Raw genomic sequence first — 27,204 nt, forward strand, 5'->3', positions numbered from 1 at the left:
AACCCAGGCCAGGAACAGCGAGGGGAAGGCACTTTCCAGGCTGGGATGCTCAGCAATGTGGTTTTGGAACCATTACGGTTTGGAAACCTTTTATGCCAACACAGCACGGGCTGGCAAGATGTCCCAGGAGGGTCCACGCTCCACAGGTCACGGAGCACCCTTTGGACCATCACCCACTCTCCACTCAGGCTGCTCAGGCCCTGCCAGCTCCCCACCAGGCCATGTCCAGCTGTGCAGGACCTGCTGGGATCATCCCCACCCGAGTCCGAGGGCTGTGGCTGCACAAGGGGGCTCAGTTGGAGCATCTATGACCCTGTGGTCACATCACCCACCCTGCTCACAGAGCAGCCACACCAGCAGCCCTGAGCAATGCCTGCAGATCCTGTTCCAATTCCAGACCCTGCCATGGGCAGGGACACCTTCCACTATCCCAGGCTGCTCCAAGCCCCGTCCAACCTGGCCTTGGGCACTGCCAGGGATCCAGGGGCAGCCACAGCTGCTCTGGGCACCCTGTGCCAGGGCCTCACCATCCTCACAAGGAAAAGCTTCTCCCCAGTATCCCATCCAACCCTGCCCTCTGGCAGTGGGAAGCCATTCCCTGTGTCCTGTCCCTCCAGGCCTTGTCCCCAGTCCCTCTCCAGCTCTCCTGGAGCCCCTTTAGGCCCTGCAAGGGGCTCTGAGGTCTCCCTGCAGCCTCCTCTCCTCCAGGTGAGCACCCCCAGCTCTCCCAGCCTGGCTCCAGAGCAGAGGGGCTCCAGCCCTGGAGCATCTCCATGGCCTCCTCTGGACTCACTGCAGCAGCTCCAGGTCCTTCTGATGTTGTTCCCCAGGGCTGGAGGCAGCTCTGCAGGTGGGGTCTCACCTGAGTGGGGCAGAGGGGCAGAATCCCCCCTCACCCCTGCCCACGCTGTGGGGTCAGCCCAGCACAGGGTTAGTTTCTGGGCTGCCAGTGCCCATGGCTGGGTCACATCCAATTTGTCACCACCAGCACCCCCAAGTCCTTCTCAAGGGCTGCTCTCCACCCAGCAGCCCCAGCCTGTGCTGGTGTGGGGCTGCCCTGACCCAGGTGCAGGACCCTGCACTTGGCCTGGTGAACTTCATGAGGTTCACATGAGCCCACTCCCCCAGCCTGCCCAGGACCCTCTGGATGCCCCATCCCTGGAGGATCCACGCTCAGGCTCAGCTGTGGCACCCCCGCCCTCACTGTTACAAAGCAAACCCATCCCACACCACAGCTCCTGTCCCACTGCTGCCCTTCAGGTGTCCTCAGCAGTGGGAAGATGTGAAACCTTCCCAGGAAAATGACTAAAACTGGCTCTGGGGGTGGAGGGAACGGAGAGGAGGTGACGGAGAAGACAGGGAGTCAAGCCTACGCCTTCCTCTGGATTCGCAGCCAGGAGACCCCGAGAACATTCCCCTCCCGTGCCTGTGCTGGCTGTGTGGTCACCACAGAAGCCTCAGCTCACACCCAAAGGCCCAGGATTTCACCCCCTTGTCCCAGGGCCACGTCCTCCTGGCCATGACAGGCTGGACAACCAGCCCTGAGCAGCATTGGCTCCTCCTGACAGCCCCCACTGCTCGGCCAAGGCCACCAGGAGCCTTCAGAGGTCACCAGTGGTTTGTTTTTTCCACAGAGGAAACAGGGCTGCTGTTTTTCCACTGCAAATTCAAGCAGTTGCTCGCTCCCAGCCCCAATCCCTGTGCAGATCATTCCCAAGCGCTTCCGCTCGCATCTCAGTGTGTGAATTTTTAATCAACGTGAAATCTCTAAAATGACAACTTTGGGCCAAAAACATGCTGAGCTTTTCTCTTGACATTTCTAAACTTTCTTCCAAACTCCTTTTCCCCCGCCGTGATCCCTGAGGAAATGAGGGGGTTTTTAAGGGTAGCAAGCTGGGAATTCATCCCACCTCACTTTTGCATCTTGAGCTCCAGTTCCAACCTTCTGATGGTGGAGCCTGATCCAGGGACTGGCTTCCAGCTGAAGCCAGTGAGAGCATGGCACAGCAGTGCCAGGGGGCAGAGCTCTGGGAGGGAGCCTGGCAAACGCCCAGGGACCATCTCCCTGCTCCCAGGGCAGGGAATCCCTCAGGCTCTGGCCTTGCAGCTGTGCTGGGGAGGCTCCGGTCCCTGGACGGGGTCATTGCTGGGGCCAGGAGCTGACTGAGGGAGCCAGGGCTGGCAGGGGCACGGCCCCGGGCACAGCCCCGCTCAGCTGAGCCCTGCAGCTGCACGGCCCCGATGCAGGGACCACGCTGGCACAGCCACAAGGGCCGCATTCAGGAGCTGTTCCCAGCTCGCCCTGGGGCTGAGTGGGGAGGCCGGGGCTCCTCTAGCACTGCTGCTCACCCCAGTGCTGCTGCAGCCGAGGGTCAGCCCCAGCCTGGCAGCACCAAGCCCCTGGGGACGGTGGCACCAGCAGTGGGACGCTGCCACCCTCCATGGCAGCCTGGTCGCCTGGGGCTGTGGGAGGACACCAAGGCTGACATGTGGGAGGACCACCAGCACCCTCGGTGCCAGGCTGGGGGTGCTCAGCACCCTGGGGGCACCTGCAGGCTCTGTAGGGACCCGAGCAGCACTCACACTGCTCGTCCCAGCCCTTTGTCCCTCTGTCTTGCCCGTGGCCTTTCCCATGGCTGCAGAAGGAGATGCTGCCCTGGAGCAGCTCTGTGCCGTGGGCAGGAGCTGTCCCTGCTGGGAAGGGGCAGCGCAGCACGGACAGGGAGCAGCGGCCATGGAGCCCTGCCCATCCCACAGCACCTTCCATGTGCAAACAGCTCCTGCTGCCCCACAGAGCCCCTGGAGTGGGGGCCATGGCTGCAGAAAGGACACAGGTCCCAGCGTGCTGCCCAAGGGACAACTTCACTGAAGCACCTGCTGTCACAGACCCGTAGAAGAGGTTTACACCCCAACTGCAGAGAACCTGATGGACACCACATCACTTAATTTCTTTCTAAACGCTTTCCACAGCAGGAGCAGGACCCATCCCACTGGGCACCAGCCTTCCCACGCTGTCCCAGCCCTTCCCAGCACCCAGCCTTGCTCGTGCCTGTCCCACTGGAGCAGCTCCCGTGCTGAGGCTGTTGGAGGCAGGACACAGACCCCGAGACCCTGCCCTGTGCAGGGCAGCAGCCAAAGGGCTCCTCCTGGCACCCACAGGCCCTGGTGCCCCGTGCCCAGTTTCCAGCGAGGGCTGGGGGATGTTCTCCTCAGGGGAGAGGGCTGGAGCCGGAGGGAGCTCCAGGCTACAGAGCAGGCACGTGGGAATGGTGACTGCAAAGGAAGCCTTAGCAGGATCAGAGGCAGACCTGCTTGTCATGCCTGGAATCTCCTCCCATCATCTGCCTGCCTGCTCCTCCTCCCCTCGGTGTTTTCCTCTTCCCCTTCAAGCTGGAGTGTGGATTTCCCAGCTGCTTTGCCCCAGCACCTTCCCAGCACATCCCAGCTCCAGCCTCTGCAGTGCTGCTCTCCCAGAGCCTTCCCTTCCCTTCCCTGCAGGCTGCTCTCCCCCTCCCCTGCCCAGTCACTCCCAGCTGCCGGGAGTTTCCAAGGCTGAGCATCCTCCTTTTCGCCTGGGCTCCTCCGTACCCCCCTCACTCCCTGCAGAGGCTCTTGCCCACCCATGAGGCTTCACCTCTGGAGCATCTCGGTCACAGACAGGCAGCAGACCCTGCTGAGTGCCCAAACTGGGCTCCACAGAGATGGGTGACAACCCAGTGACAACCCTCACCCTGCCAAGGGCCCGTGGGGCTGAGGGTGGCATCGAAGCCCCCATGACACGGTGGGATCACACTGGGGGACAGATGCTGCCTCGGAGACAGACGGGCACGGGGAGCAGCCTGCGGGGGTGGCAGCGGCTGCGTGGTACGGGGCAGGGGCCAGGTACCTGCCAGCCTCCAAGCAGAACGGAGATGCTCAGCAGGGCTGTGGCACCCCGAGGGGGCAGGGGCTGAGCTGGCAGGGGACAGGAGCACAGGCAGCACCTTGCAGCCATCCTGGAAACCTGAGGGGAGCCCGGCGGGGAGTCCTGGGTACCCAGGGACACAGAAACAGCAAACAAGGAAAGCAGCCCCAGAGCCCCGGCAGCACACAGCACCCTGAGCCCCAGTGCCACCCCTGAGCCCCAGTGCCACCCCTGGGCCCTCACCCCCTGGCACAGGAAATCCCCACACAAATCCCCAAACTGCTCCGCAGTGCAGCCCAAGAGCTCTCCTGTGCTGCTCTGCAGCAGGGCCAGAGAATCATATGAGCTGTTTATGGTGAGGGGGGGATCAGAAACACAGAGCATCCCCTGCTCCTGGGGACTGAACCCTGATCTCCCCACGGGGACTGGCAGGGGCAGAGCTCTGCAGTGTCCCGAGCTGTAAAAGCGCCCCGTCATAGAATCATAGAACCGCCAAGTTTGGAAAAGACCTCTAAGATCAAGTCCCACCGCCCCCATCGCCGCCAGGCTCCCGGAGCCGCATCCCACCCGGCCGTCCCCAGGCACCCGCTGCTGGCTACAGCCCGGGCCAGCAGCGGCAGCGGCGGCGGCAGCAGGGCCGAGCATCGCCCTACCTGCGTGCCAGCTCCGCCTGGCTCCGGCGCGGCTCATCCCGCCGGGCTGGCGCTGCGGCCGAGGCAGCGCTTTCTGCAGAGCCGCCCCTTCCCACGCCCCGCGCGGTGACGGACGGGCGGATGGATGGATGGATGGATGGATGGATGTGCACTGCAGCCGCAGAAGCAGGGAGCGGGGCTGCCGGGCTGCCCCCCAGGCGTGCCGGGGGCGTCCCCCGGGGGTGCCGGTGCCAGCCCCACCGCCCCCCGTGCCCGCAAACACCTGACTCATCCCGGCCGGGCGCTGCTGCCGGGATCCTTCCCCGCGCCCGCCCGGCCGGGAGGGAGAGCTCGGCTGCGCGTCTTTATGCCGAGCTGAGCTGGCACTGCCCTGCACTGCCCGGCCCCCCGTGGGTGCAGCCAGCACCGCGCTGCCACCAGAGCCCGGCACCCGCTCGCCCCAGGCAGCGGCGGCTGAACAGAGGCTCTTTCATGGGCCCTGTCCGGGGTGAAGTGCCAGCGTGCCAGCCGGCACATCCCTGTCCCCGGGGCACACGTCCCCTCCTCGTGCCCCGGGAAGGACAGCCCCACGGAGCAAGCACGGGGAGGACACTGCGGGGGTGCTCGCACCCCACAACGCAACGGGGGGGTCCCCCGGAGCCCAGCGCTGACCCCGGCGGGCAGAGGGACTGGTCCTGCAGGCGGTGGGGACACCCAGAGCACAGGCAGGGGCTGGGGTATTCTGGCCAGGTGCGGGCAGCCTGCGGGAGCAGCAGTGCCCAGGCAGGACCCACCAGGTCTGGCACACGCTGATGGAGTCCCGGGCATGCCGAGCCATCGGGAACCCAAGGGGACAAAGCACAAGTCTGGGGACGTGCTGGGAGACTCCCGTCAGGCTCTGGCTGTCGGGATACAGGCACCCACTGTGTGGGTGACCATGCTGGATGCAGAGGGAGAAACCCCGCCTGCTCAGTTGCTCACCAGTATGAGCTCCCCAAGTGGTACCCATGGGTTGGGATGCTCATGGACTGTTCCCCCAGCTGAGAACATCAGCCCTGGGGGAACCAGGTGGGCAGGGATGGGGTCACAGCCCCCACAGCCCTCCCTGAGCCCTCCCCGGGGCTGGGCACCTTCACAGGGACTCACAGGGACTCCTGAGCCGCTGAACTGGGACATCCCCGGGGGTCCCAGTCTCAAACACAGAAGCCTGCAGCCGGGAGAACCAGTAATCCCACACTTCCCAGTGAACTCGTACTCCTCCAAAATCCTTGCCTGGTCTGCACCCTCATCCAACACCTCAGCAGTGCAATCCCCACAGTTCAGGCCGGCCAGGGGCCAGTGGGGCCTGCAGCTCCCCCAGATCCTGCAGCCCCCATGGGAGCACCCACCGTGCCTGGGCAGCCTCAGCATCCCCGAGGGCACTTCCAGCCCTGAATCTCTCCCCGTCCCCCTCTCCAGGAGGGTGCAGCCACTGGGGGTTGGGGCTGGGGGCTACCAGTTCTTGGCTGCTCAGCATCGGTCAGGGCTGGTGTCACCCCCAGCTGTACAGAGCCCCTGGGTGGCTCCATCATGCAGCCTAGGGAAAACGAGGGCAGGAAGGGTCTTCCCTCCATCCCTGGCAGGAAGCAATGATGGACCCAGAGAAAGGGGCTCAGGCTCTGGGGTGCCAGGCTGGAAGGGACCCGGAGCATCCACTACCCACTAACTGCAGAGGGGCCTGTGGAAACTCGGCTCCAAAATCTTCATGGAAAGGGTGGTCTGGCACTGGCACAGGCTGCCCAGGGCAGTGGTGGAATCACCATCCCTGGGGGAATTTAAAAGACATCCAGATGTGGCACTTGGGGACATGGATGAGTGGTGGCCTTGACAGTGCAGGGTTAAGGTTTGGACTGGACACACAGAATCCCTTTCCAACCTCAGTGGCTTCATGACTGGTGAGACCCCCAGGGTGCACAAGGACTGGGGAGACCTGAACAGCTACAGGTTTCAAAGGGGGTCCTGCTGGCACTTGGGCCTTGTAGCATCAGCACCTTCACTGTGCCCATGGAGCACCGCACTGTGCCCTGCTGAACCCCTGCACACTGCCAGAGGCCACTGCATTGTGCTCGAGAAGTGGAACACAGGCTGGGGGAGGCTGCAGGCACCTCTGGAGGTCACCTTGCCCAGCCCCCTGCTCCGTCAGGGCCACCCAGAGCCGGCTGCCCAGGATGTGTCCAGGTGGCTTTTGAGTCTCTCCAGGGATGGAGACTCCACCACCTCCCCGGGCACCTGCACCAGTGCTCGGCCACCCTCCCAGTGCAGAAGTGTGTCCTGAGCTCGGAGGGCCCCTCCTATGTGTCAGTCTGTGCCCGTGGCTCCTGGGGCTGTCCCTGGCCCTGTCCTCTTGGCACTCCATGGATGAGCTCCCACATTTTCTCTCTAAGGAGAGGCACATGAACCCCTTGGGCTGGCACAGGCCAACTCAGGCAGCACTTTGGAGGGGGAGGCAGGGCCCAAGAGACCTTCACCCATGTTCCAGTGCAGGGATGGGGCCAACAGAAGGACATCAGCCATGATGCCACCCCCCAGAAGAGCCCCCCCGAACTGCCATGGTGACAACAGGCTCAGCGAGGACCCAGCTAATTCCTGAGTCATCCCATGGAGATGGGCCTGGGCCTGATCCTGCACCTCCTCACCCACCAAGAAACCACACCAAGACACCTCCCAGAGGAAGGAGCAGCTTGGGGACCCCACAGGTGCCCCCCCGCCCCCAAAAGTGCCCCCCAAGCAAGCACTGAGCCGAGCTCCTGCACAGGCAGTGCTGTTGGAGAGTCCTCCCTTGCTCCTGCTGACCCCGTGGCACCGTTTCCTCACATCCCTGTGGTCCCACATGGCACAGGAGGGCATTGCCTGCATCCCCCACTGCCACCCTGAGCACGATTTGGTGACTCAGGCCCACAGCAGGACACAGCTCAGTCCTGGAAGAGGTCAGGGCTGAACTGGGCTTTGGTTTTAGTTCAGTGTCCCAGGAAGTCCTCAGATCCCAGCAGGGGATACTGTGGGGGCAGAGGGCTCTCGTCCCTGCACCATCACCCTGGCAAAGCTGCCAGCCATCCTTTTGGAGGCATTTGGGAACCTGGAGGAAGGCAGAGAGCTGCTGATAGAGCCTCTGACTTCAAGCACCAACATGTTCCTCATTAAGCGGGTAGAAATAAAGCTGGGGTGGAGGGAGGGGAGGGCCGGCAAAGCCGATCCCTGCTGTGCTGGAAAGGCTGGAAAATCAATTGGAAAACACCCCCCAAACTAGCCCTGGGCACATCCCTCCCTGGACCCTGGCATGGCCACAGGGCAGGAGGGGAGTGCTGGGGGCACTGCAGCCCGGGGGGAGGAAGGGCTGGCACAGCAGCGGGGACAGGGCACTGGGCCCCGGCTGCACCAGCCCTGCTCGGGGCTGGCTCTGGGCCCACGGGGCACGATGGCTCTCCCTGCTCGGGAAGGGGACTGCCTCGTGCTGGGGGACAGGAACATCCTCCCTGTGTCCCCTCCCTGAGCTCACCCCATCCCCACAGGGGAAACTGAGGCACGGGGGGCTTGGTCAGAGCAAGGCAGCCTCCCTGCCCCTCGCCCTGGCGGGGGTGTTGGCATTTGGCACCAGCCTCATCCTATACCCAGCTGCCATCTCAGGCCCCCGACAGGGAAACACCCCATTAATCCTTGAGGGTTTAAATCCTGCTGAGGGCTCATCATTCCCTGCAGCCTCCAGCCATCAGAGGCACCTCGGGCACCCCAGGCACAGCCGGTCACGGGGAGACACCGTCCCCACACGTGTCCCTGCTGCCCTCCCTGTCTGAGCACGAGAAGGGAGGATTTGGGAGGCCAGGGGCTCTGGCATGGCACAGCTGATCCACACCCACACCAGTCATTTCCCAAAACACCCCGCTTGGACCACTTGTCCCTGTCAAGGTCTGTCCTCAGCACCCACCTCAGAGCTCTCACTGGAGGCTGCTATTTGAATATTTGTGGGGTTTAGCCCAATTCCCCATTTTTGGGATGCCTGGCTCACACTTTCTGAACATCTACAGACACCAGAGTAGCCTTCCCTCTGGTTCCTCCCCACCTAACCCTCTCCCAGCCATGTTTGTCACAGAGAGGGGACCCTGTGGCTGCTCAGCCATGAGCCCCATTTCCACCACTGACAGACTGAAACAGGACCGGGACCCTGAAAAACCCTGGAGTGTCCCCAAATGAGACTAAATAACACAAGCATGTGCAACACAGCCCCCCTGCCCATGCCAGGATCCCACACCACACCAAGCAACAGGGGCAGGGGCACCGACTCATGGGCAGGACAGGAACACCAGGGAGCAGCCTGTCCTTGGGGAAGACCCACAGCTCCAAGGAGAATCTGTAGGGCAGACGAGGAGGAACCCTCTGCCGTGCATGGAAACATCCCCCTGGTATCCAGGATCCCGGGATGCTGCAGGGAAGGACACAGCCCCTCTGTGGGTGCCTGGGCAGGAGAAGAAAGAGGATTTTCAGCTTTTTCCAAGGCAAGGGCAGCTCAGAAGCCTCAGGGGTGCTCAGGCCTCGCAGGCAATTATCAAAGATAAGAGACAAATGTTTTTAGGGGAAGGGATGCAAGAGGGATCAGAGAGGGGAGAAGAAAGAGCGAGTGAGCTCAGAGCTGCAGCAGGCTGGGAGCAGCACACGAGATTCCTTTATCAGCTCTGACCTTCCTTGTAGGGGACACCCCGGGACACAGAGGGGACTCGGGTGCAGAGGAGAAGGGGCCTCAGTCCTGCCCCAGGGCTGAAACTGCACTGCAGGGAACCCCCCAGCCCCACACAGGTGCCCCCAGAGCTGCCCACACCGGGGTCCTGTCACCTGCCCCCACCCCAGAGGCAGGACATGCTGTGCCATGCCCCAGGTCCCGTGGGACAGGGGTGTCCCACTGCTCCGGGAAGCCTGCAGGGCCTCCCACAGCAGCCAGGCTTGCTGCTATCTCTCCTTGTGTTTTCCAGTTTATCTTGGACAGTGCTCCAGTGCCTGGGGTCCCCACGACCCCCGGGACTCTCCCTGAAGCAAAGCTCCCCGGGAGCTGAGACGGGGAAGGACCATGGCCAGACATTGCCCCGGGGCTGCCCCACAGCAGCCTTGGCACAGATGGATGGCAGGAGGCTCAGCCTGGAACAACCTTTCCTACCCGCCTTTGGCTCCAGCTGCTGAGCAAACACTTCCCCAGTCTCCCTTCTGTACGAGCTCACAGCAGCAGCATTGGTGCCCCCACAAAGCCGGGCAGAATCCTCTGGCATCCAGGTGCCCCGACACTACAAACACTCAAACTGGGGCTGGACTGGGAACTCCTCAGTGCCTTGCAAAATGCAACCAAAGAAGCAAATCTCCCCAGGGGCTGTGCTGGCCGGGTCCAGGGCCCTGGCAGGCTCCTGCTGGGGGGAGCAACCCCTTCCCCAGAGCAGCTCCTTGTGTAGGACAAACCTCAAGGGCACAGAGGAGAGGAGCCACCAGCCCTCCCCATCCTCCGTGGAGGAGACAGGGAGGGGACAGGCCATGCCACCCAGCCTGGAGGAGCAGGAGTGGAGCTGCCCCCTGCCCACCTCGCCGAGCCCCACATCAGCTCCCCACATCCCCCAGGAGCTGGGACCCCTCAGCCCCAGTGCTGCTGCACAAGGTGAGAAGTGCCCACACCCCGTGCTGGGGAAGGGATTTACTCCCATTCCCTCCTGCTTCACAGCCTTTAGACGTTCCTGGCTGCCTCTGAGCAGCCATCAGCCCTGCCCAGGCTGCTCTCCCTGCCTGTTTGCTGCTCAGGATGTATTTATAATGGATGGCTTATCCCCATTAATGCAGCGTCACCACTGCACAGCCAACACACCCTGACCCCTCCCTCAGCCTGCACAAACCCCAAAGTCCCCGGACAGCACCCACTCCTCAACCTGAGGGTTTGAAGCTCTCAGTCCCCGAGTCCTAAAGCACACGTGTGGCTTTGCTGGGCTCCAGCTGCTGCAGGGAAACTGGAACTTGGAAATTTCCATCCTCTGAAGCATCTCACAGATACACAAAAGGACTAAAAAGGTGTCAAAGAGATTGAACAGGAGCCAGGAATAGCATCCAGGGAAGGACCATGGCCAGACATCCCCCTTGAGCCGGTCCACAGCAGCCTTGGCAGAGATGGATGGCAAGAGGTTCAGCCTGGAACAACCTTTCCTACCCGCCTTTGGCTCTGCTCTGCTGAGCAAACACTTCCCCAGTCTCCCTTCTGTACGAGCTCACAGCAGCAGCATTGGTGCCCCTACAAAGCCGAGCAGAATCCTCTGGCATCCAGGTGCCCCGACACTACAAACACCCAAACTGGGGCTGAACTGGGAACTCCTCAGTGCCTTGCAAAATGCAACCAAAAAAAAGCCCCCACTCTCAGGATCCAGCTTGGCACAGGGCACCTGCTCTGCAGAAGTCCTTCAGAAGGAAAGCAGGGGCTGGGAAGCACCGGCCTGGCCACGCACTGAGGCTGGAGAACAGCCTCTGACCCCACCCTGAGCTACAGCACCGAGGATGGGCCAAGGCCCTGAGAGCACTGTACCTGTGGGCAGTTCTCATGGCTCCAGGGGACGGTATCTGAGCCCAGAAAAGACATGGAAAGATGCCCAAATAAGATTTTTGAAGCATAACAATGGTGCTTGGGTTGGTTCAGAATAGCTGAATGGATTTCAGCCTGGAGAAGAGAAGGTTCTGGGAAGAGCTTAGAGCCCCTTCCAGCACCAGGAGGTGCTCCAGGAGAGCTGGAGGGAGACTGGGGACAAGGTCCTGGAGGGACAGGACACAGGGAATGGCTTCCCACTGCCAGAGGGCAGGGAGGGATGGGATATTGGGAATTGTTCCCTGGGAGGGTGGGGAGGCCCTGGCACAGGGTGCCCAGAGCAGCTGTGGCTGCCCCTGGATCCCTGGAAGTGTCCAAGGCCAGGCTGGACATTGGGGCTTGGAGCAGCCTGGGACAGTGGAAGGTGTCCCTGCCCATGGCAGGGGTGGGATGGGATGGGCTTTAAGGTCCCTCCAACCCAAACCATTCTGTGGTTCCATGATTTACAGTGGTGCCAGATGTGCTGGAGCTCCCTTGGCAGGCAGAGCACATCTCCCCATCTAAGAGCTGCTGTACCTGGCAGCCAGGCTCGGGAAACGCTGATAAGATGAGGGAAAACATCTTCTCCAGCTCCTCCCGCGCTGCCCTCCTTCCAGCCCATTAATCCCCGCTGCAGCAGCCCGTGGCTGTCTCTCACCGCCGTGAATCATCGGCACCAAACGCTGACTCACAGAGGTGAGCGAGGCTCCGGATGCGGCTGACGCGGGAGCCCCGGACCCGCAGCCCCCCCTGCGCAGGGAGACAACGCTCCAAGAGGTGCTGGAATGCACTCGGCTCCACATAGGGAGCAGCTCCATCCATCCCGGCCCGACGAGCCTTGAACGCTCCGTGATGGAGAGGAGAGTGGATAAGGCCACAGGGATGCTTCAGGGCTGGAGCCCCTCTGCTCTGGAGCCAGGCTGGGAGAGCTGGGGGTATTCACCTGGAGGGGAGAAGGCTCCAGGGAAACCCCAGAACCCCTTCCAGAGCCTAAAGATCACTGGAAATAGAGAGAGAGAGATTTTTTACATGGAGAGAGAATGACAGGACAAGGGGGAGCTGTTCCAAACTAAAACAAGAGAAATTCAGATCAGATATTAGGAAGGAATTGTTCCCTGGGAGGGTGGGGAGGCCCTGGCACAGAGTGCCCAGAGAAGCTGTGGCTGCCCCTGGATCCCTGGGAATGTCCAAGGCCAGGTTGGACGGGGCTTGGAGCAGCCTGGGACAGTGGGAGGTGTCCCTGCCCATGGCAGGGGTGGCACTGGATGGGCTTTAGGGTCCCTTCCAACCCAAACCAGTCTGGGATTCCATAAATCCTCTCCTGCACCACCACCTGTGCCAGGGCTTTATCCTCCTCAGCTTAGAGAGTTGTTCTCCCTCTCAGCAAACCTCCCTCCCTCCAGATGTGGGCTGTTGTTGTTGTCCCTGCCTTGAGCAGCCAGGACAAAGCTTCTTCTGCCTTCCCACTCTTTGAAGCTCTGCAGCTCCCCACTGTCCCCAGGCCTCCATGACCCCTCCACAGACCAGCCCTGCAGGGATCAGGTGGCAGTGACAGCTCCATCCTGCACGGAGAAGCCAACAGCCCTGGTGGGTCACAGAAGCCCTCTGCAGCCACCATCCGACCAGCAGGACCTGACTCCACCCCAAGCACCAAGTGCCTGCTCAGCTCCATCAGGCTCTGGCCTTGGTCCTTCCCAGGGCCGATCCAGAGGCTCTCCAAGAGCAGCAGGACTCCAGAGACCCGTGGAGCTGCCCAGGGAGGACCCTGCAGCCCCAGCAGCTCCTCTCTGTCCACCTGGGCAGGGGCACCGAGCGCTGCCGGGGCCCAACCCGACACATTCGGTTCCTCCTCCCGCCTGCAGGGCCTTGGCTGCTCCCTAAGGGAACGGACCCTGCAGCTGGATGGCCCCTGGGCTTCGCTCCTCCTCTCTGCCTGGCTGCTGCAGGTCCCCGTTAGCTGGGACAGCACAGCTTTGTGATCACAGCACCGAAATCTGCCCTCTGGTGCAAAACTTCCTCTGACCCCTCATCCCTGCATACTTCTCTCAATCCCCCTCTGTTCCCTCCTCAGGTCCAGCTATTCCCCCAGTGTTGCTCAGGTCAGTCACAGAGGGGTATTTCAGCCTCCCAGTCTTTTCCCAGACAATCACAATCTCTCCTGCTGTTCTCCATTTACAGTGAGCAGTTCCTGCTCGCCTCGCACCGCATCCCCTGGGCACCTCGATTCCCGCAGGAGCACAGGGACACTGCGGTGCTGGGACAAGCTTTGCTCCTCTCCTGCCACCACCAACCACCTCATCCCACCCTCCCTGTGGCCGCCAGGTGCCTGCAGGCATTGTCCCTCCATTCCCTGAGCCTCACCCCACACATCCCTCCCTGTCCCCACACACGCGCAGGGTCACGGCCACGCTGCCCCAGTCCCCTCCAAGCCTGCTCCTGCCCACACCTTGGCCAGGAGCCTTGGGAAGGATGTCAGAGCAGGAGAGCACGTTGTTCTCCTGCCCAGCAGGATGCTATTGAGCTCAAAAACATCACACCGGGAACATGAAGGGCAGTGAGAGCATTCCCTCTTCACCTTCAGGTCCCCAGCCTGTGAGCAGGTTCCACACCAGCCCAGGTGAGCTCTGTCACCTTGTCCTGCCAACCTGACCTCAGCTGTCTCACCCCATGGCAGCACAGCACCGGGAAGCACCAGCTCCTCATCTCGAGTGCTGTGTCCAGTTCTGGGCCCCTCACAAGAGAGAAATCAAGGGGCTGGAGTGTGTCCAGGGATAAGAACAGAGCTGGGGAAGGGGCTGGAGCACCAGGAGCAGCTGAGGGAGCTGGGAAAGGGGCTCAGCCTGGAGCAAAGGAGGCTCAGGGGGGACCTTGTGGCTCTGCACAACTCCCTGACAGGAGGGGGCAGCCGGGGGGGTCGGGCTCTGCTCCCAGGGAACAGGGACAGGAGGAGAGGGAACGGCCTCAAGTTGCACCAGCAGAGATTTAGATTGGATACCTTGGAAAATTTCTTCACTGAAAGGGTTGCCAGGCATTGGAAGGGAGCTGCCCAGGCAGGTGGTGGAGTCCCCACCCCTAAAGGTGGTCAAGAAACGATTGGAGGTGGCACTCGGTGCTGCAGTTTAGTTGACAAGGTGGTGATCAGTCAAAGGGTGGAGCCAATGATCTTGGAGGCCTTTTCCAACCGGAATGGTTCTGCAGTCCAGGAAGGGAAGAGCAAAGAGGTCTGAACCTGTCAGTGGAGGAGATCACCATGGACTGAGCACGGGAGGCTGCTCCCAGGGAAACTGCAGGGACACGTCCACTCCTGTCCCTCTGGCACAGAGGATGGGTCCAGCCCAGAGCCTGCCTGACCAGGGAGTGCTGGTCCTCCATCCTCCAGGCTGGCTGGACTGGCCCCTTCCTGGGGACAGACCCTGTAGGGCTTTGCTGGTGACTCCAGACACCTTTGTCCAGACAGGTGGGTGCTGTCCTGCCCCGAGCCAGCATGGCAAGCTTGGGCTGTTGAGCTGGTGTGCTCAGTTCCACTGACCTGACCTGGAGTTCCCCACGGATGCTGAGCCAGGGAAAAGGAGCCAAGCCCAGGCTGAGGCACCAGTGAAGCAGACAGAGCAGACAGCGGCTCATCACTGACACAGAGTGTGACAGCCAGGCTGGAGCTGCCAAGCAAAGAATTGGGTCAAGGGGGGGAAAAAGAGGAGAGCAAAGGCTGTAAGGGTGGGATGATCTCATGGGAACACACTCACATGAAGGCAGTGATCCTGTGGGACACCTCCAGAAGCTCTGGGATCCACCACCTGAAAGGAGCCCATGGCGTGGGGGTCTCCCACCTCCCTGCAGCCAGCCCAGCCTTAATTGACATGTGTTGAATGTGTGTTTGGGCAATTATGGATTTACATTATGTCAGCAGCTGCCTGGAGCCCAGACATCTGCTCGCTCATCATGCCCGAGCCAGGCAGCGTGGAGACATCTGACCCTGGAGCACACGGAGCTGCCAGGCAGCAAAGGGCCTCCCCTCCGCAGGCTCTGTGCTCTCCTGGCATCATCGCCTGCAGGGCACAGGCAGTGACCTCCTGCCCACGCTGCCAGCCCCTGAGCCGGGGTTAATAGAGCAGCCTGAGCTTATTCCACAAAGCTACACCCTGGAAGTGGAGATCAGCATCCCTGCAGCTCCAGAGGCAGCGTGCCACATGTCAACAATGAATCATGAGAAAGTTGGGGGGAGGAAAAGAAGCCACCAAACTGACAGGGAGTCATCCCCCGAGCCAGGCAGCGATGGCAGCTCACCATGACACAGCTGCCAGAGAGCTGCTGAGAGCAGCCGGGGCAGAGCCCATCCCGAGAGACCAAACCCTCCTTCCAGCTTGCTCTGGCCCCAACCCTTCTGGCACCAGGAAAAACCAGGGAAGAGGAGCACGGCTTCTGCTGCATCCCAGGGGGCTGGGCTGAGGCACCTCCTCCTCCTCTGAGCCTGCCAGGATGCGAAGGCAGCGTCCTCCCTCGCACGGCGGGACACGGTCCTTTTGCCAGACCTGGGAAGTTTGGGGCTGCTTTAAACAAGGTTTCACTCCTATCCTTTTGAGTGACACCTCCCAGCTGAGAAAATAAGTCCAGGAATGAGTTGCTGTGTCCCCTCAGAAGCCAAGAAACACCTTCCACAGCCTCATTAAGGCTCAAATGAAGATGTCCCAGCTGGTGGGCGGGAGAGCCGTGGGTCAGGCCCTGCAAGCACCCAGTGCCTCTCCAGATGGAAGCACAGCCCAGACACCATGGAGCAGGGAGAGGGAAGAGCCAGCACACTCTGCAGCCCCCAGTCCCCCCTGGTTTCTGTCCCTGCTCCCACCGGAGCAGGAGCGGACCAGCAGCAGTGCCACAGCCACCGTGTGCCACCACTGAGCCTTGGAGTCACAGCACCGTCCTCGGGGCACACCACGTCCTGCCCACTCAGTGCTCTGGGGGCTTTCCTGCTTTCCTTGGCACCCACGGGCCCCCCCATCTCACCTGCAAAAGCCAGGCCCTATTGATGCCCTCAGCCACGCCAGGGCACCTGCCCAGCAGCTCCACAGTCCCACAGCCCCTGGAGGTGCCACAGGCATGATGCTGTTCCAGAGCTCTCCAGTTCCAGCCCAATTCCCTCACTCTCTCCCTGGGACTCAGCAGCACAAGCAGAAGTTCCTCTCTGTCACCAGTGGTGAAAAACCATCCTCTGCTCCCAGGCAGAGCCTTGGCTCCGTGAGAGCCATCCCTGCTGCTCACCAGTACCCTCCCTGACTGGGGACCTTCATGTCAGCACAGCCACACCTGCCTGCAGGCTCACAGGGACCCCAAAACTCCGCCCAGAGCACAGGATCCCATAATCCCAGAGTGTGGCACTTGGGAGCAGCAGGTGCATCAGGGACAGGTCCTTGTGGCAGGATCCAGCAGCAAACCAGGCATTCCCTGTGCCTGCACAGCCACCAGCAACCCCACCCCACTGCCTGATCCCTGCCCACTGCTCCAGGGAAGAGCCCAGGGCTCTGGAAGTCCCTTGGGGCTTCCTGCACAGCCAAAGGCTGCCCAGCTTGTCCCCTCCATCACTCCAGGCAGCCCTGTAAAGCCAGGAATGTGCCTCTTCCAGGGAAACACCGACCTTTCAAAAGGCACGGCTTGCACAGTCAGCAGAGTAGGGAGTGCACCAGCAGAGGAGAGAGGGGAAATTCCCGATCCGACAGCACAGCTGGGGCTTTCAGCTCTTCCAGCAAAGTCCAGCAAGGAGCACAGGCTGGACAGGAGGAGGCTGGGGAGAAAGCAGGTGCTCAGCACACAGCATCCTCCAGTGCCGTGGCACGTGGTGAATCAGCCCTGGGGAGGCACTGAAGGGCTAAAGCCACCCCCAAAACATCCTCCCCATCCTCCAGGCACAGAGAAGGCTCCTTCCCACCTGCAGGGTGTCACCTGAGCCAAACACCCTCCCAGTGCCTTACAAGCACCCGGCCTTGGGAAGGGCATAAAGAAACAGGAGCCAAGGCCACAAGGTACCCAAGGCAGGGTTGGGGTCACCCTGAGGGCCACCCAGCCCTCCTGTACCAGCCTGAGTGTCCCTGTCCCAACACAGCCAGCACCTAAGGAGGGCCCAAGGCATCCAGGCTCCCTGGGCACAACTGTCCCAGAGGGGAAAGCTGCTCCTGCAGCACTCCACAGACAGCCCACCCACACGCCCAGCCCGAGGGCTGCAGGGTGTCTCACGGTGCAGGAGCCTTGGGGCTCTCCACTTTTGGCCCTGCTTCCCAGAGCCAGGCAGGGAAGTAGTGCTGAGGTGGGAATCCCAAGCAGAAGGGTCAACAGAGCTCCAAGACATCTTCCTTCCCCAGGGAAGGGTTTCAGTGATCTTGGGCAGAGAAACCCCAAATCAGGGTTTGGTGGTGCCCAGAGACACCCTGGGATGCTCTCCTGCCCCAGGACAGGGTGGTGTGGGCAGCATCGTGGAGGGGAGGATGTGGGAATGCCAGAGCAGGCAGGCAGGGCTTGGGCAGGGATGCGCTGGGAATGGTACCCGGGAAGCTCCACCTCTGCCGGTTGCTTAGCGACCAGCATCCCGCAGGAGCCGCCGCCAGCAGCAGCCCTGCTGCAGACACGGGGCAGCCCAGGAACCGGCCCTGCTGCGGACACGGGGCAGCCCAGGAACCGGCCCTGCTGCGGACACGGGGCAGCCCAGGAACCGGCCCTGCTGCGGACACGGGGCAGCCCAGGAACCAGCCCCGCTGCCCACCAGCCTCCCCTCCCCGCTGCAGCACCAGGAGCTGGCTCCACCGGGATGTGCCCCGCTGCACCCCACAGCTCAGCCCCACCTCGGCACAAAGGCCTCCAGCAAAGGGAGCAGCAGTCTAAACGAGACCCTCCCATCCCAGGTCCAGTTGCTGCCTCCAGAAACTGATAAATGCTATACAGGGCAAGGAAAAGGACACATGGGAACACCTCCAGCCCTTCTGAGCCCATCTCAAGAGCCAGTCCAGCTGACTGGGATCCCAGAATGGTTTGGGTTGGAAGGGACCTTAAAGCCCATCCAGTGCCACCCCTGCCATGGGCAGGGACACCTTCCACTGTCCAGCCTGGCCTTGGGCACTGCCAGGGATCCAGGGGCAGCCACAGCTGCTCTGGGAATTCCATCCCAGCCCCTCCCCACCCTCACAGGGAGCAATTCCCTTCCAATCTCCCATCCATCCCTGCCCTCTGGCAGTGGGAAGCCATTCCCCTTTGTCCTGTTTCTCCATCCCTTGTCCCAAGTCCCTCTCCAGCTCTCTTGGAGCCTCTTAAGGCACTGGAAGGGCCTCTAAGGCCTCTCTGGAGGCTTCTCCTCTCCAGGCTGAACACCCAACAGAAGCCAACATCCTCCAAACACCTCAAAATTAATTTTCATGGAAGAAAACGCTACGAGTTCACAGGAGAAGAGCAGCAGGTCCATAAATGAAACAGGCAGGAGCTCAAGGGACAGAGGTGCTCTTGCAAATGTCTTTTTGGGCCCTGCCTGCAATTTATGCTGCTCTTCATCTCCCTTCCAGTTTACCTGGCTGCAAAGAGGAGCAGGAAACTGCTGTATTAACCATGGAAAATTCCAGCTGGAAAACAGACCTTTGAGGGCTTCCTAAAACTACCCCCAGCACTGGTGTCTCTAGCAGAGCTCTGACCTCTCACAGGTCAGAGGTACAGAGTAAATCCAAGCTTTCCCTTTGACTCGGCACCCGAAAATCCGACTGATCACCAGTGCTGCAGGAAATCAATGCACCCACCAGCACATGGAGGCTCCCACGAGCTTCCCACCCTGGCACTGCCCCCTTGCACCCTGGCACTGCACCCTGGGCATTGAGGAGCCTGAGAGAGCTGCAGTTGGCTGCTCCCCAAAGTCCCCAGCTGCCCCCACCCCCAGCCAGGGCACCCATCCCTGCTGGCATATGGATGTGCTGGGGCACAGCATCCCACACTGCCTCACCCACCAGCAGCATCAAACCCTAAAGTTTTTCAGGGAAGTGGAGGAGAATATCTTAGGTGGGTTATTTTGGGGTTTTTTTTTTAAGATATGGTAAGGAGATTTTTTTTTTTTTTGCAACAAAATGCCTATTGCTATGAAGGTTTTAAACCAAAAGAAACATCCCAAAAATCCATTCTTTCCCAAGCACAGGTTCACCAAGGCTCAGGGGGCTGGTCACAGGCCCCAGCAGGGCCAGGGCAGCCCCGAGGAGCCCAAAAGGCTGCTCTGCTGAGCCCTATGAGGTGCAGCTGGCACCAGCTTGTGCCAGAGACCGAGGTGCTGACACCTCTCCAAGCGCTGCCTTGATCCAGGCCTGACACCACAAACAATGCCCCTGCTTGGGATTTATTCCATTTGCTTTGTATCACTCCCAAAGACAAAGCTGAAAACTCCTTTTTTGCCCCTGCTGAGCTGACAGTTCAAGCCTGACTCAGCCCTGGCACAGGCAGCAGCGGCTGCAGCTCCATCCCCTCCCGGCCTCCCCTGCCCACGCTGTGCCCTCAGAACCCGGCGGCTCCAGGCCAGGTGTGCCCCCAGCTCTGCCATTCACCCAACACTGTCCCCCTGCCCCGCTCCCGCAGGCTGGAGGGAGCTGAGCTGAGCCCCTCCCACACAACCCCAATCCCGACAACCAGCCCCAGTCCCGACAACCGGCCCCAATCCCGACAACCAGCCCCAATCCCGACAACCGGCCCCAATCCCGACAACCAGCCCCAGTCCCGACAACCGGCCCCAATCCCGACAACCGGCCCCAATCCCGACAACCAGCCCCAGTCCCGACAACCGGCCCCAATCCCGACAACCAGCCCCAGTCCCGACAACCGGCCCCAATCCCGACAACCAGCCCCAATCCCGACAACCAGCCCCAGTCCCGACAACCGGCCCCAATCCCGACAACCGGCCCCAATCCCGTCAACCGGCCCCAATCCCGACAACCGGCCCCAATCCCGACCCGTCCCAGGGCCAGCCCCGGGCGAGGCACGGAGCCCCCGCTGCAGAGCTGCTCCAGCCTCCAGTGCCCCCATCCAGCTCCCTCCAAGGCCTCCCGCCACGGAGGGTCCCCCATGCCAGCCCCTCCCAGGCACAGGGAAGACATTTTCTGGGAAGCAAATATTGCTGCTTTTCCCTCGCTCTCCCCCAGCCCTTCCATTTTACCTCCTGGACAACCCTGCGCACAGCAGTTGTTCTTCCTGGCTGTTTAATCTCTCCCCAGCTCCCAGAGGATGTTCGCTCAGTGCCTGCAGAAGCTCAGCTACCTTTGATGTGTCTCAAATTCTACCCCCAGGCAGGTGACAAGTATTCAGGGAACTTGGACAATTAAATGACAAGAGAAGGAAGGGCTGCAGAAAAAGCTTAAAAACATAAAAATAAATAAATAAAGGGGAAGCAAAAAGCAAATCAGAGCAAAGCTTCCCCTCCCCACCACACCCAAGGGCAGAGCCCGAGGAGGGCAGAGCCTGAGAGAGCCACCAGAACCTCCTGCTCTGAGAGCAGCGTCCCAACCCAGGCACCCTGAGCCCTACCTTGGGAGCAGGGATCCCACAGCCAGGATGGGAGCAGGGATCCCACAGCCAGGATGGGAACAGGGATCCCACAGCCAGGATGGGAACAGGGATCCCACAGCCAGGATGGGAGCAGGGATCCCACAGCCAGAATGGGAGCAGGGATCCCACAGCCAGAATGGGAGCAGGGATCCCACAGCCACAGCCAGGATGGGAGCAGGGATCCCACAGCCACAGCCAGGATGGGAGCAGGGATCCCACAGCCAGGATGGGAGCAGGGATCCCACAGCCAGGATAGGAGCAGGGATCCCACAGCCAGAATGGATGCAGGGATCCCACAGCCAGAATGGGAGCAGGGATCCCACAGCCAGAATGGGAGCAGGGATCCCACAGCCACAGCTGGTCTGGCCCCACCACAGCACATCCCAACACAGGAATTTGTGTCCAGGGTCCTGGACCAGGGACCAGCCCTGGGCAGAGGCTGGCACTGCTCCTGCCCTCCCAGCTGAACTGGGAAAGCTTCAGGCAGGAGCAGGAACACAAAGCCAGAGGTGGCTCCAGCTCAGCCAGTCCACTGCAGCCTGAGCCCTCTATCCCACCCAGCCTGGGCTGGCACAGCACCGTGTGCCGCTGCTCGCCAGTCCCTGGGCACCCCTTGGGCACCTGAAGGTGGTCCGTGACTGGTCCCTTCTAGAAGAGGAGAGAAGCCTGGACTTTCCAAGAGCTGGGGCTGCCCACCTTGGTCACCAGGGGGATGAGCTGAGTGGTGGCAAGGCCACCTGCCTCCCCAGACAGCATCACCCTGCTGGGGCTGGCACAAGGGACACCCTTGGCGATGGCTCTGGAGCCTGGGCCCTGCTCCATGCCACAAGCACCCACAGCCACCCGACTCTTCCCAGCCTGCCCTGACCTCAGGGCACCATCCAGGGCACCCACAGCCACCAGGAGCCACCGGTGAGGGTGCTCACAGCACCAAGGCCTCTTGGCACACACATGGCTCAGCACTGTGCCCCTGCAACAGCCTCAGGGACTGTCCCTGGGGCTGTCCCTGCTGGCAGCCAGGGGTGGCACAGTCCTCCCCGCACGGCCGCAGCATCCGCCACATCCCACGGCTCTGTCTCCCCGGCAACCCGGGTACCTTCTCACTCGCAGCTGAGCAGGCTTGTGCACAAAAGCCGAGCTGAAGCCAGAGTAGGATTAGGGCAGCCCTCTCCTTCCCTCATCCTCCCGAATTCAGCCATTCCCAATTTCCCATCCAAAACCCACCATGAAGCACAGCCTCGCAGTGAGGAACAGGCTGCTCCTGCCCACCCCACCTGCCCCCACACCAGTGGCTGCACTGGCAAGCACTGGGATTCTGGCTGGGGGAAGGTGGGACCTGTGGAGCAGGTGGAGTGACAACACTGCTCAGCACTGGCTCCCTTGAGTGACAGCGAGCACACGGGAGCTGGGCAAGCATCTCCAGGTGGCACCACTGGCAACCAGACCCAACCTCCCACTCCACCCAGCAAGCCCGGTGGCCTGAGGCTCTGACAGCTCCTCCACAGTGCAGAGCTCCCTTCAATGCCCCACCAACCCCCCAGCATCCCACCAAGCACCCTGCCTGCTGCACAAGGGCTCCCAGAAAAAGGAAAGAATGGCAAGGGCTGTGGGAAATGGGCTGGAAGAAGCCAGAGAGGTGCTGTTGGAAGATGATGCCCCAGAGCACAGCTGCACCAGGGCCAGGTGCTCTCCTGAACACGGTCCAGCCTCTGCTGCTCCCCGGGGAGCAAGTCCCGCAGATCCCCAGCCCACAGTGAGCCTGCTCAGATGCTGCCCACAGCTCCACATCCCCTGGGCCCTGCTGTGCCAGAAAAGCTGTTAAAACACCACTCCCGGGTGGCAAATCCTCCTGCACAGGGATCTGAGAGCAGACAGCTCTTCCTCTCCACCCAGCCCCACAGGGATCCCCAGTGCAGCAAGGCAGGAGCCAGCCCAGCCCTCAAACCCTTGGCCAAGAGCAGTGGGGAGGGTGGGACAGCAGGTGGGAACAGAGCTCTCCATCACCTGCCGAGGGCCTGGGCGAGCACAGGGCCACCAGGGCAGCAAAGCTGCACCTTCCCAGGAAAGCCCCAGCTCCTGTTGCCTGAGCAGGCAGCCCTGCATGCCAAAGGAGTGGCAAGATCCCAGCGTGGCTCTGGGCTAAGCAGGCTCCAACAGCCGGGCACAGGGGTCAGAGTGGGTGGGCACCCCAGCCCGCCCCGCCGTGACCCGGCACAGGGGAAGCCCAGCTCCTGAGCGCTGTGATGCACAAGAGGTTAAAGGGTGGGCCAAGGCAAGCAGGGGGTTGGCCAGCAGCCAGCCTTTCCCGAGAGTTTGACGGAGCTGGCAGCTCCCCCAGGCTTCAGGGCCCGCATTGCCACATACCACAAACCTGTTTGCTCAGCCCAAGCAGCTGGGATGGCACAGAGCAAGGCTCGTTGACCGAGGCATGTCTTGCAGCCAGGATGGGCCCCAAATCAAGAGGAAAGTGCAGCAGCAGCCCCGGGGCAGGGCGGGGCAGGGCCAGGCAGGGCACTGCCCTGGTACCCGCAGGCAGCACTGCCAGCTCCCACTGGCTGTGCCATGGCTGTGCCAGGGCTGTGCCAGGGCTGCCAGCCCTGCCAGGGTCCTGCTGTGGCGAGTGGTGAAGAAGGGCAGGGAGCACAGAACAGCCTCATCCTCCCAACTACTCTGTAAAACAGCCCGACAGCCTTTCTGAGGCCAAAGGGGATCCGTGCAGTGTCCTGGGCCAGTTCCTTTTACAGGGACTTAATCCTGCCCAGGCTGTTGAGGGGGCACCTCAGCAGGGGCTTCGTGCCCACCTGAGCTTTGCAGGCGTTAAAAGCTGCCTGTGAGCAGAGCTGTGGGACTGAACCCCCCAGTGACACATCCCGACAGCCCCGGGGCTCTGCCTGGGGCACGGAGTGGCCGTGCCAGGAGCTGGCCCTGCCCTGCTGACCCCCCGTGCTTTTTGGGATGGGGAGTGACTGTCCAAAAGGTGCCACAGCCAAGCAGAGCGGTCAGCCCAGGCAGGGGGCAGGACCAGCAGCCCTGCAGCCATCCCTGCCCTCCTGCTCCAGCCCTCACGTGGGGATGGCAGCAGAGCACAGCCCTGGGATGTTCTGGTGCAGCAGGGGAGGGACACTGAGCCAAAGGCTGTGATGGCAGCAGCCAGCGCCCTGCAAAGCCAGTTCAGATGCCACTGCCCACTGTGGAGCACCAGCAAGGCCCCTGGGTGGCACTCCAGGAGCAGGCAGGGGTGTGGAGCCCTTGTGGAAGGGCCATCACCAGGGAATGCTCTTCCCCTGCCCCTGACTGGCAGAGAACTGCTCCCATCCTTCCTGCCCCCAGAGGAAGGCAGAGACCACGGGTTCAGCTGCCTTGTGCTGGGATGTGGCAGCCAGGGGAGATCAGCTGTGCAGGAACACAGGGCCAGACATCCTGGAAAGCAGCGGGTTGGAAGAGGAGAGGAGCTTGAGGAGGGGAGCTGCACCCAGAGCAAGGGGAGCCACCAAAAGGAGCCCAGTCCTGGCACAGGCTCAGCCCTGCCTTCCCCATCTTCTCTGCCTTCCAAAGAAAGGGCCAAGCACTCTCCCCCCCATCATCATCCTCTGCTCTGCAGTCCCACAAGGGCCCTGTCTCTGTCTAAAGCGGTGATAAAGTGTCACTTTCCCCAAGGTAGTGGTGACACCTTGTGCACCACTTCGAGGAGGATGGGGTAGCTCAGCTGGAAGGGACCCTAACCCTAACCCTAACCCTAACCCTAACCCTAACCCTACAGTGACCATCAGGCCAACGGATTCCCAAGGAATCAGCCCCTACCCAACCCCAGCAGCCAGGAGCCCTGCCCAGGAGCTGGGATACAGCAGCAGCTGTGTGGGAGCTGCTGGAACCCAGAGACAGGAGAAGCTCATTGCCAGCACAACCCCTGTGCCACGACCTCAGTGCCACCAACCCTTCCTGAAGCAGGGGGACACCTCCCTGAGCACACAGCAGCAGCTGGCCTGGCTGGCCCGGGCTGTGCTGGGAAGGATCTGCTTGCCCAGACCTGTGGGGGAGTTGGGACCTGGGGGTGACCGGCACAAGCTGGGAGAGCAGGGACACAGAGCAGCTCTGCTGCAGCTGCCCCAAGGCCCAGCACTCACGAGATACAAGGGGGAACTGTGAAGCCAGAGACAGCCAGACCTGGACCACTGCCCCCCAGCTGCACCTGGGCCACCAAAGCCACCAGCAAAGACAAGGGGTTGGCTGGGTACCAGGGGTCACCATGGGGATGGCACATGTCCTGCTCCTCACACCACCCCAGCACGGGGGACCCCAGCAGGGATTTGCACCCCATCCAGGGGCAGAGCTTCCTGGGGCGTTGCCCAGGAGCAGAACACTCCCACATGGGTGCCCAGCCTCCCAGGCAGCCTTCCTGGTACAGAGCCCAGCACAGAGCCCAGGGCACCCTGACCCCACCCTCGAGGGACACTGAGGCCATGCAGGAGCACATGAAATCCACCAGTGACATTGGGCCTGCAGCTCTGCCTCCACCAGTTCCACTGGTCACCCCACTCCCGAAGCCCTGCCATCCTCCTGGCTCTCCCTGCAGCCCCGGGCATGGGTGGAGCTGGCATCTCACAAAGTGCCTGGAGGAGGAGAGCTGGTGAGAAACTGCTCATGAAACGTGGAGACCTGCCCTGCTCCGAGCCAGAGCCAGCTCTGGCCCTGAGGAGCCCATCAGAGCAGCCCACCACAGCCCTCAGCAGGGACTCAGACCCCCTGCCCACATCCACACCCACAGTTATGGAATATCCTAAGTTGGAAAGGACCCACAGGGATCATCCAGTCCAACCCCTGGCCATGCACTGACACCCCAACAACCCCACCCTGGGCATCCCTGAGAGCTCCTGGAGCTCTGGCAGCCTCGGGGCCATGCCCATTCCCTGGGGAGCCTGGGCAGTGCCCAGCACCTTCTGGGCATGGAACCTCTGGATGAAGAACCTGCACCCATTGCCTCGTGTGGGCAGGAGCCAAACCCTGTGGGCAGCAGGGTCTGAGCCCTGTGGTGCACACTGCCACACACTTCTGTCACCTGGGAAAGAGCCAGGACAGCGGGGTGCAGCTGTGGAGAGCCTCATCCCAATTTTCAGACAAGGACATCATCCTCCCACCTCAGCTCAGGGTGAGGGTCGTGCTGCAGCCCTGCTCTGCCCAGGCTCACATCACTCTGCAGGTCAGAGAGCCAAAGCCAGAAGCAAGACCTTGTCCCCCCAGCTAACCCCAGCCCACACGGGCCCCTGGAAGCAGCTCACATCTGGTTTCACATGGATGCCACTGGGCTGTGCAGTGGGGCCCTGGAATGGAGCAGCTCAACCAGCTGGAGGGACCCGGGGGTCCCTGAAAAGGCCTGGACCACAAGCCCTCGACTCTTTCAGGCATCACAGCAATTGAATTCTGAAGCTCAGACCTTTCCCGTGCTTGGCTCCCAGCTGCCCGGCAGTGCCGGCCTTCCCAGGATGCGCCTCAGGCCAGCTGTGCCCAGCCCCGTGAGCCCAGGGACCTGAGCCCTGGGCAGGGATCTGCAGCCAGCAGAACACCACTGCTGGTTTGCTGCCTTCCTGAGAGCCTCCACACAAAAGAGACCATGGAAACCCAGAGCAGGGAAGCCCAGCGCTGAGTGTGACATCCCAAAGCCGCTCCGTCGGCGCACAGGGATTTGGGCAGCCTGCAGGAGCCTTTCTGTTGGCAAAGGGGCTGTTGCCCGAGCCCCAGCTAAACCAGGCAGCAATCCCAACACAAAGAAAGCCACCACAAGCCCAAGCCTAGCAGTTTGGTGTTTTGGTGGGAGCAGGCCAGATTCCCAGGGGTTCCTGGCAGACGAGCCTCTCCCTGCAGCACCTCTCCGTGCTGAGCAACCTTTTCTGTGCTGCAAAACCCACTCAGCCTCATGTGGGATGTGGAAAGGAGAACAAAAGCTTTCAGGATAAACTCACGCTGATTCCAGGGGCTGCTCTCAGCACTTGCCTTGGGCACGATTCACAACCTGCAAAGAAGAAATCAGATTTGGTTAGAAAGGAGGGAAAAGCCCTTCCCAGAGATGATGGCAAGCGCTCGGAAGGACAGCTACAGCTGTCACCAGAGGGTGCCTGCCCGGCTCCGGCGCTGTGCTTGGATTCCACACAAATCTCCCTGCTGGAAATGGGAGCTGTGGATTGCTTTAGACGTTGTTTCGCTCTCCTGATGTGCAGCCAGCCCCGCTCCTTCCCAGAGAACAGCAAATATTTACTACGGCAGTGCTGCAGAGCCCACACAGCTCCGAGTGCCACCGGATCCCCTGGGCACGGCCCAAGGTCTCCTTTCAGGCCATCTGTGCCTTTGTCACTGTCACCCATCCTTGTGGCTCACGGTGACACCGAGGGCAGCATCTGGTCGGCAGGGCCTTGGCTGTGGGCCCCGGTGCGGGGCAGTGGTGCGGGACCCCTGGAGCCAGCCCCGCTCCCCCGGCCATGGCAGCGTGAACAGGGACAGCCCAGCCTGCAACAGCC

At 61.7% G+C, this 27,204-nt stretch overlaps 1 protein-coding gene across 12 annotated transcripts in view; it reads right to left on the reverse strand.

Moving 5' to 3' along the window:
* EPB41L1 (erythrocyte membrane protein band 4.1 like 1) overlaps nucleotides 1–27,204 on the reverse strand; it is a 65,285-nt gene that overhangs the window by 29,452 nt on the left and 8,629 nt on the right. For 11 of the 12 annotated variants that reach the window (XM_048321476.1, XM_048321469.1, XM_048321478.1 and 8 more), the window contains exon 2: nucleotides 26,653–26,702. The gene's annotated coding sequence lies outside the window, so the exon portion shown is untranslated. Of the gene's footprint in view, nucleotides 1–4,557; nucleotides 4,814–26,652; nucleotides 26,703–27,204 lie in introns of those variants that run through there. The other variant, XM_048321467.1, reaches the window with a different exon arrangement.

This window comes from Corvus hawaiiensis, chromosome 17 (genome assembly GCF_020740725.1).
Source record: "Corvus hawaiiensis isolate bCorHaw1 chromosome 17, bCorHaw1.pri.cur, whole genome shotgun sequence".
In the NCBI taxonomy this organism is placed as follows: Eukaryota; Metazoa; Chordata; class Aves; order Passeriformes; family Corvidae; genus Corvus; species Corvus hawaiiensis.